This window comes from Littorina saxatilis, linkage group LG14 (genome assembly GCF_037325665.1).
Source record: "Littorina saxatilis isolate snail1 linkage group LG14, US_GU_Lsax_2.0, whole genome shotgun sequence".
Lineage (NCBI taxonomy): Eukaryota > Metazoa > Mollusca > Gastropoda > Littorinimorpha > Littorinidae > Littorina > Littorina saxatilis.
The window spans coordinates 14,689,642-14,699,641 of record NC_090258.1 but is presented as its reverse complement, the minus strand read 5'-3'; the positions used below and the strand labels follow the sequence as shown (position 1 = coordinate 14,699,641).

Sequence of the window (10,000 nt, the reverse complement as noted above, 5' to 3'; positions counted from 1 at the left end):
TCCAAAAACATGATGTTGATTGACGCTGTGGTTTGTTTTTTAGGAGTTGTAAAAGTGTGAAAATGCTCCGATTCGCTGGTACTTCAACAAAAATCGGGGAGGTTGCTAAATAACACCACGTCTTACCGTTCGCTTCAAATATAATCCAATCAGTTTGAAACATTGTTCACAAGTAGATGAGACTCTGATTTTCATATTCTCAAAAAAAGAGACCATGTTGATAGTGATTGACAAGATATTTTATTCGCGAGCTGATCTACATTACATACGATGACAAAATTCAACCAACCGGATTTTGTGTTGAAGTAAACAAATGTATGTGTAATGTGACCCCCGAATTGGATGGCAATTTTGTATATTCTCATTTAGCACTAATCAAGTTCCTGTCTCTTGGTAAACGTCTGGTTCCTAATCTGATAATTATGCCTTCCAAATTTGTTTTTTTGCAATTGCATGTCTTCATCAAGCATTAATTATTTCTGTGATATCTTTTCAGGGTGGCAGTAATGAACAGCTTTGGTCAGGTCAAACATACTCTGAACTACAAACAAGACCTTGCTTTTTGAGTGGAGGTAAGTAACCATTCATATATTATTATTATTATGAGAGCTTATATAGCGCGAACCACAATTAACTGTGCTTTACATATTAATTTCTGCCGTTTGAAATGTAATTTTTTACAGACAGACAGACAAACAGACATTTTTTACACACAAAATATAACGCATTCACATCGGCCAGTAAACCTCAAGCCTATTAGATGAGCATTCACCTTTCACGGCCTTTATTCCAAATCACTTAGCCTTATAAATCAATAACTGTTCAATTTCAAGATTAATCTCTCTCCCACCCTCAATTTTTTCTTTTTTCTTTGGTGAGTCAGGTTATGACTTAAGTTTTGTTTATATGGCAGACTTTGTACCAACTTTCCCCCTACTTTGAAACAATTTTAGTCAGCGCCAAATCAAATCAAAATTGCTGCCCTTGTGAACAGCAAAAACGCTCAAACTTGTTTTAAGCGACGATTCTTGTCAGACTTTAAAGGCCAGTGCAGCTATCGGAGCTACCTCCTAATGCAGTAAGAGCAGTTTGGCGATAGGTTTGCTATAGCTATAAACCAATCAGTAAGCGGCGATAAGAAAAGTCTGCGGAATATCTTTGTTATTCCATGGCCAAGTCCAGTAGTTTTTGGAGTCGCTGCTAAGTCTTACCTTAATTGTCTCTAAATTGCTGGAGCCGTTCACATGGCTGACTTTTTGCCGACAACCCAGGGGTATTTTCAAATGACTTCGAGTCGGAAGAAAGTTGTTTGCTCGTCTGTCATGTGAACATCACTTAAATGTTTTCAGATGATCTGAAAATCTAGGCAGGGATATAGTTTTGTGTCGGTGTGATTATTCATTAATTTATTTCAACTCCTTTCAGTGCAGTTTTTGAGTGACTGTCAGCTTGCTCCTACCCTTTTCGCCTTTTTTTCTTTGTGTGTGTGTAAGAGTTATGCTCAGTAATTTCAGAAAACATAATAGACCAGTCTCTATGAACATTAACTGTCAAATTCTCTCAAAGGTTTTATTCATTTAAAAAAAAATTCATCAAATGTAAAAGAATGTAGTGTCCCCCAGCCATACTCATAGTAAGAGGCTCAATTTTCTCAGTTTTATTATTCAGAGGATTTATTTTTAGTTCTGTAACCTGAATGGTGTTTTTTTTGGTAAGAGTTTTTTTTGCAATTGCATATGTCTTCATCAAGCATTAATTATTTCTGTGATATCTTTTCAGGGTGGCAGTAATAGAACAGCTTTGGTCAGGTCAAACATACTCTGAACTACAAACAAGACCTTGCTTTTTGAGTGGAGGTAAGTAACCATTCACATATATCACTTAGCCTTATAAATTTATCAATAACTGTTCAACTTCAAGAATTCTCTCTCTCCCACCCTCAATTTTTTTTTTTCTTTTGTGAGTCAGGTTGTGACTTAAGTTTTGTTTATATGGCAGACTTTGTACCAACTTTCCCCCTACATTGAAACAATTTTAGTCAGCGCCAAATCAAATCAAAATTGCTGCCCTTGTGAACAGCAAAAACGCTCAAACTTGTTTTAAGCGATGATTCTTGTCCGACTTTGAATACCAGTGCAGCTATCGGAGCTACCTCTTAATGCAGTAAGAGCAGTTTGGCGATAGTTTTGCTATAGCTATAAACCAATCAGTAAGCGACAATAAGAAAAGTCTGCGGAATATCTTTGTTATTCCATGGCCAAGTCCAGCAGTTTTTGGAGTCGCTGCTAAGTCTTACCTTAATTTTCTCTAAATTGCTGGAGCCGTTCACATGGCTGACTTTTTGCCGACAACCCAAGAGGTATTTTCAAACGACTTCAAGTCGGGGGAAAGTTGTTTGCTCGTCTGTCATGTGAACAGCACTTAAATGTTTTCAGATGATCTGAAAATCTAGGCAGGGATATAGTTTTGTGTCGGTGTGATTATTCATCAATTTATTTCAACTCCTTTCAGTGCAGTTTTTGAGTGACTGTCAGCTCGCTCCTACACTTTTCGCCTTTTTTTTTTTTGTGTGTGTGTGAGAGTTATGCTCAGTAATTTGAGAAAACATAATAGACCAGTCCCTATGAACCTTAACTGTCAAATTCTCTCAAAGATTTTATTCATTTTAAAAAAAAAATTCATCAAATGTAAAAGAATGTAGTGTCCCCCAGCCATACTCATAGTAATAGGCTCAATTTTCTCAGTTTTCTTAATATTATTCAGAGGATTTATTTTTAGTTCTGTAACCTGAATTGGTTTTTTTTGGTAAGAGTTTTTTTGCAATTGCATATGTCTTCATCAAGCATTAATTATTTCTGTGATATCTTTTCAGGGTGGCAGTAATAGAACAGCTTTGGTCAGGTCAAACATACTCTGAACTACAAACAAGACCTTGCTTTTTGAGTGGAGGTAAGTAACCATTCACATATCACTTAGCCTTATCAATCAATAACTGTTCAACTTCAAGATTTCTCTCTCTCCCACCCTCAATTTTTTTTTCTTTTCTTTGGTGAGTCAGGTTATGACTTAAGTTTTGTTTATATGGCAGACTTTGTACCAACTTTCCCCCTACTTTGAAACAATTTTAGTCAGCATCAAATCAAAATTGCTGCCCTTGTGAACAGCAAAAACGCTCAAACTTGGTTTAAGCGACGATTCTTGTCCGACTTTGAATGCCAGTGCAGCTATCGGAGCTACCTCCTAATGCAGTAAGAGCAGTTTGGCGATAGTTTTGCTATAGCTAACCAATCAGTAAGCGGCGATGAGAAAAGTCTGCGGAATATCTTTGTTATTCCACTGCCAAGTCCAGTAGTTTTTGGAGTCGCTGCTAAGTCTTACCTTAATTGTTTCTAAATTGCTGGAGCCGTTCACATGGCTGACTTTTTGCCGACAACCCAGGGTTTTTTTTCCAACGACTTCGAGTCCGGGGAAAGTTGTTTGCTCGTCTGTCATGTGAACAGCACTTAAATGTTTTCAGATGATCTGAAAATCTAGGCAGGGATATAGTTTTGTGTCGGTGTGATTATTCATCAATTTATTTCAACTCCTTCCCAGTGTAGTTTTCGAGTGACTGTCAGCTCGCTCCTACCTTTTTCACCTTTTTTTCTTTGTGTGTGTGTGTGAGAGTTATGCTCAGTAATTTGAGAAAACATAATAGACCAGTCTCTATGAACCTTAACTGTCAAATTCTCTCAAAAATTTTATTCATTTAAAAAAAATATTCATCAAATGTAAAAGAATGTAGTGTCCCCTAGCCATACTCATAGTAATTGGCTCAATTTTCTCAGTTTTATTATTCAGAGGATTTATTTTTAGTTGTGTAACCTGAATGGGTTTTTTTTGGTAAGAGTTTTTTTGCAATTGCATATGTCTTCATCAAGCATTAATTATTTCTGTGATATCTTTTCAGGGTGGCAGTAATGAACAGCTTTGGTCAGGTCAAACATACTCTGAACTACAAACAAGACCTTGCTTTTTGAGTGGAGGTAAGTAACCATTCATATATCACTTAGCCTTATAAATCAATAACTGTTCAACTTCAAGATTTCTCTCTCTCCCACCCTCAATTTTTTCTTTTTTCTTTGGTGAGTCAGGTTGTGACTTAAGTTTTGTTTATATGGCAGACTTTGTACCAACTTTCCCCCTACTTTGAAACAATTTTAGTCAGCGCCAAATCAAATCAAAATTGCTGCCCTTGTGAACAGCAAAAACGCTCAAACTTGTTTTAAGCGATGATTCTTGTCCGACTTTGAATACCAGTGCACCTATCGGAGCTACCTCCTAATGCAGAGCAGTTTGGCGATAGTTTTGCTATAGCTATAAACCAATCAGTAAGCGACGATAAGAAAAGTCTGCGGAATATCTTTGTTATTCCATGGCCAAGTCCAGCAGTTTTTGGAGTCGCTGCTAAGTCTTACCTTAATTGTCTCTAAATTGCTGGAGCCGTTCACATGGCTGACTTTTTGCCGACGACCCAGGAGGTATTTTCAAACGACTTCGAGTCGGGGGGAAAGTTGTTTGCTCGTCTGTCATGTGAACAGCACTTAAATGTTTTCAGATGATCTGAACATCTAGGCAGGGTTATAGTTTTGTGTCGGTGTGATTATTCATCAATTTATTTCAACTCCTTTCAGTGCAGTTTTCGAGTGACTGTCAGCTCGCTCCTACCCTTTTCACCCTTTTTTCTTTGTGTGTGTGTGAGAGTTATGCTTAGTAATTTGAGAAAACATAATAGACCAGTCTCTATGAACCTTAACTGTCAAATTCTCTCAAAGATTTTATTCATTTGAAAAAAAATCATCAAATGTAAAACAATGCAGTGTCCCCCAGCCATACTCATAGTAATAGGCTCAATTTTCTCAGTTTCATTATTCAGAGGATTTATTTTTAGTTCTGTAACCTGAATGGGTTTTTTTTTGGTAAGAGTTTTTTGCAATTGCATATGTCTTCATCAAGCATTAATTATTTCTGTGATATCTTTTCAGGGTGGCAGTAATGAACAGCTTTGGTCAGGTCAAACATACTCTGAACTACAAACAAGACCTTGCTTTTTGAGTGGAGGTAAGTAACCATTCATATATCACTTAGCCTTATCAATCAATAACTGTTCAACTTCAAGATTTCTCTCTCTCCCAACCTCAATTTGTTATTTTCTCTTTGGTGAGTCAGGTTTTGACTTGAGTTTTGTTCACATGGCAGACTTTGTACCAACTTTCCCCCTACTTTAAAACAATTTTAGATCAAAATTGCTGCCCTTGTGAACAGCGCAAACGCTCAAACTTGTTTTAAGCGACGATTCTTGTCCGACTTCGAAGGCCAGTGCAGCTATCGGGGCTATCGGAGCTACCTCTTAATGCGATAAGAGCAGTTTGGCGTTAGTTTGGCTATAGCTAACCAATCAGTAAGCGGCGAAAAATCTCAGTTAAAGAATGTAGTGTCCCCCAGTCATACAATTTTACACTGTCAAATGGTAAACATTTTCCTCTGGCTACACTTCATTCTATCAGGTTCTATTTTCTCTCTTTTTTTTCCAGGTACCATGCCTTAACAAAGTCTTGCAAGATGTCAGCCGATCAAGCTCACACATCTTCGTGATCAGGGATATCTGTTTCGGCACAGTCGGTGGTGCTAAACTCTGGCGATGGGGGAGAAGTTCTGTCCAAGACACCACCCCTGTGCATCATCCAGAAAGCTGAAGAGTGACAAACCTTGACCCACATTCAGAGTGTAGGACTGATTATCTTAAGATAACATATGATCCCGAAACCAAATTTTAAAGCAGATTACTTCTTCTCAACCCAGAACTTGTCTTTAAATCATACTGCAGAGATTACATTCCCAGTGCTTCGATGGTTATTCACCACACACACTCAAGGTCCAACCCTGAAGTGATGCGATAGTCATGGGTTCACTACAGAGCCTTTTTGGAGGAAGTACTATTTTTTGTTTTAGTTTTTTAAACTATACTTTAAAGCCTTTCTTTCCCTTAATGTGTGTGTGTTTGGTTGACTTGGGAGTCTTATTCCTGCTGTGACTTTGTTTCATTGATTCCTTACGGAGAAAAGATACAAGTTGGCTTATTATTATGATATTGAATATAAAGTATGATCTTCAGACTGTTGTTATGTCTTTTGTTGTGAATATGCCCAACGAATGGTTGTGTGATGTGCCCGCAGCGTGTTGGCATACATACATGTGCTTGTCACATCCCGCTTTCAGCCTCCACCGCCGGCTAGCCAAGCTGCTTGCAGCACCGGCGAAAAAGAGAGCAGCCTTGCGTAAGTCTCTCCCTGCCAGTAAGCCTCTCCACAACAAGTCCTATGCAAGCTTTAAAGCAACCCTCCACGAGGTGTTGGGTGGTAACTGGGGGCCTTATGTCCCCAGGCAGAATTGCAAGGGCGCGGAGGAGGTTTGGCCCCGAACATGCGGCAGTGCAGGCCCACCGGTGCGTGGACACGCCCTGGCGCCCATGAACCAAACCCCCAGGTATGGGTTACCTACAAAGACTCTACGCCCCAACGGCAGACCAGGCGGACGAGGAGAGTGTACTCCCAACGGCTGTGAAGGCGGAAGAGGACCCTTAGTCTCACATCCCAACGGTAAAACAGGCGGACGAGGAGCTCCCAACGGCTGTTTTAGCGGATGAAGATGCCCCATGTTTTTGCTGCTTTCACAAGCGCCGGGTTGGAAAGACTCGTCAGCCCTGATAGGCAGCTTTCCTAGGAGAAGGACACTCGGAAGTCAAACCCGGCCAGATGAGGGCCGATAACCGTGTGAGGAAACTTGTCTAGGACAAGAAAAAGTCCAAAATCACACCCACGAAGGCCTACCGAAGACGGAAGACACTGACCTTCAGGGTGAGGTGAGAACCGAGTGTCTACGCATCACCGACAAATATGGTTGTGTCTACATCATTGAAACGTGATGGTGTCGTCTCTGTGGGCAGCCAGGCAGAGACGGTGCCGGGCCCCCAGCCTCAAAGGGGCCCACCCTCAGCGACTGGTATCTCTGACCCCCATCATGTAGCTGGTACGGGGCAGAGTAAAGCGACCGGCTATAACCTCAAGATCTGTCAGTGGAATGCTGAGGGAGTCCGAGCCAAGAAGCTCGAGCTCCAAAACTTCCTCAAGAACCAAAACATCGATGTCTGCTGTATACAGGAGACTCATCTCAACCCAAATCATCGCTTCTCCATCAGAGGCTACGAGACCTTTAGAAGAGACCGAGATAATGGGCCAAAAGGAGGACTTCTCACCCTGGTAAAGAACACCCATCCAGCGGCGGAAATCTACTCTGCAGGCGAAGACACAGAAGTCCTTGGAATTAAACTTCTGCTAGAAAGCAAACCATTGTCCATTTTCAACATCTACTCCCCACCACCAAAACAGGTCCGACTCCAAGCTCTTCAGCCTGAAAGAGAAAGGTGGATAATTGTTGGAGATTTCAACAGCCACTCTCCCAGTTGGGGCTACCCGAATCTTGACCACAAAGGCGAAGAGGTGGAAGACTGGATTATCACCAATCAGATGGTGCTCATCAACCACCCTGATGACCCCCACACCTACTACTCCAGGGCGTGGCGAACAACAAGCTGCCCAGACCTTGCCATCGCAACGGACGATGTAGCCAAAGTCACGCGACGACAGGTGGAACAACAGCTAGGAGGAAGCGACCACAAACCTGTCACCCTCCACATTGAGCAAGACTCTAGGCCTTCCAGCAGAAAGCAGTGCCCAAGCTGGAACTACAAAAAAGCAAATTGGACAAACTTCCAAAGCAAAGCAGAAACAAAGTGCAAAAATCTCAACTTCGGGCAACATCACCTAAACAGCAAAGTAGAGTTCTTCACTGCAGCCATCCTGAAAGCAGCAAAGGACTCAATACCTAGAGGCAGAAGGAAGACCTACACCCCTGGTTGGAACAACGAGCTCCAACAACTCCACAACACCGTCACCGAACTCAGAGAGAACATGGAACAGTCCCCTACAGACCAGAATACAGCCTCTCACAACAAAGCCAAAGCAGAATACACACGCCAGAAGCTTCAACAAACTCGCGCAGCATGGCATGAAAAAACCTCTTCCCTAAACCTGGAAAAAGACACAAACAGGCTGTGGAAGCTCACCAAGCTGCTGAACGAAGACAACCCAGAACGTCGGCAAACTGTCCTAGAGTCAGACGGTGAACTCCTCACACAAAAGAAAGCAGCCAACCACCTGGCACATCACTACCAACATGAGAGCAGTGTCAAGCTTCCACGAGAACGAACAAGACTGGCCAGAACACAAATACAGGAGCGGCAGAACCAGAGACCAACGGATAGATGCATGCAAGAAGCCATCAGCATGAATGAAATTGAAGCCGCCATCAAACAGCTTAAACCCAAAAAAGCACCCGGACCGGATGGTGTCACCAATGAAATGCTAAAACACCTCGGACCTCTTGCCAAAAGAACACTACTGAAACTCTTCAATGAGTCATGGAAAACCGGCACTGTTCCAGCCATATGGAAGAAGGCAACCATCATCCCTATCCACAAGAAGGGAAAAGAAAAGAAGAACCCAAACAGCTACCGACCAATCAGTCTCCTCAGCTGCCTGGGCAAACTCTTGGAGAGAGTGATCAACAGAAGGCTCCTTTACTTTCTTGAAGACCGTAACATTCTGTCACCAACACAAACTGGATACAGAAGGCACAGAAGACCAGCTAGCCCTCATTGCCCAAGACATAGAAAATGCGTTCCAGGAAAAGAAAAAAGTCGTCGCCGTGTTCTTTGACCTGACGAAGGCTTTTGACAAAGTGTGGAGAGAGGGCCTTCTGCTGAAGGTGCTTGAGAGCGGGGTTTCTGGAAGGATGTTCAGATGGATCCGGGGCTTCCTGCATGAACGATCAGCAAGAGTCAAGTTGGACGGACACTTGAGCCACAGTGTGAAGATGAGAGAAGGAGTTCCCCAGGGAGGCGTTATATCACCAACTCTCTTTCTCCTGTACATCAACAACATCACCACTGTTCTCCCCCGCCATGTCACCAACACTCTGCACGCAGATGATCTTGCCATCTGGAGTACAGCAGACCTGGCCACATCTGCAGCATGCAGGATCCAGACAGCTGTGCACGACGTACACCAGTGGACAGAAGACTGGGGTCTTCAGGTCAGCGAAGTCAAAACTCAGGCTACTGTGTTCTCCCTCTCCACCACCAAAGAGAAAGTCACCATCAAGCTCGGCGACAGAACCCTGCCCCAAGTTGAGACTCCCACTTTTCTCGGGGTAAAACTGGATCCACGTCTCTCTTGGAAGCCCCAGATCGAAGACATGGAGAAAAGGGGGATCAAGAGGCTTGCCTTGATGAAGAAGCTCTCGGGAACACATTGGGGGGCCAACTCCAAGATACTGAAGACTGTGTACACAGGAACAGTTCGCCCAGTGCTGGAGTATGGGGCAAGTGCTTGGGCAACCGCAGCCAAGACGCACACCAACAAACTGGACCGGGTCCAAAACTTTGGCCTCAGGATAATCCTTGGGGCCATGAAATCTACTCCTATTGCCGCAATGGAAAAGACAGTTGGAGTTGAACCCCTTGAGAGCCGACAGCGAAGCAAGCTTCTTGCACATGCCGAAAAGATGAAGAGGCTACCAGACCACCCCCTGCATGACAAACTAAAAAGCCTGACAAAGAACAGGCTAAAACGGAAAAGCTTGAACCATCTTGTCAAGGAAGAGCAACGCATGCAGGCTGACATCTTGACGGCAAACATCGAACTGTGCGAGAAACTTGATCCAACCAACTGGCCCCCAAAAACCCTTAAAGCTGAAGTCAGAACCACCATCCCTGGCATTACTGTGAAGGAAGACCAGAGTGACGCTGTGCTGAAAGCTCTGACAATGGAAGAGATCGACAAGCGCTACCCTGCAGCTAGATGGACACACATCTTTACCGACGGATCAGCTGAAGACGCCA

At 42.9% G+C, this 10,000-nt stretch overlaps 1 protein-coding gene and 1 long non-coding RNA gene across 2 annotated transcripts in view; both read left to right on the top strand.

Moving 5' to 3' along the window:
* Positions 1–6,153, top strand: part of LOC138946654 (uncharacterized) — a 6,434-nt gene extending 281 nt beyond the window's left edge. The window contains exons 2-7 of the long non-coding RNA XR_011449394.1: positions 497–572; positions 1,780–1,856; positions 2,873–2,949; positions 3,950–4,025; positions 5,025–5,100; positions 5,574–6,153. This is a non-coding gene — a long non-coding RNA (uncharacterized lncRNA). The remainder of the gene's footprint in view (positions 1–496; positions 573–1,779; positions 1,857–2,872; positions 2,950–3,949; positions 4,026–5,024; positions 5,101–5,573) is intronic.
* The window catches only part of LOC138947229 (sperm microtubule associated protein 1-like), a gene marked incomplete in the record, with an annotated part of 44,568 nt that overhangs the window by 2,310 nt on the left and 32,258 nt on the right, over positions 1–10,000 (top strand).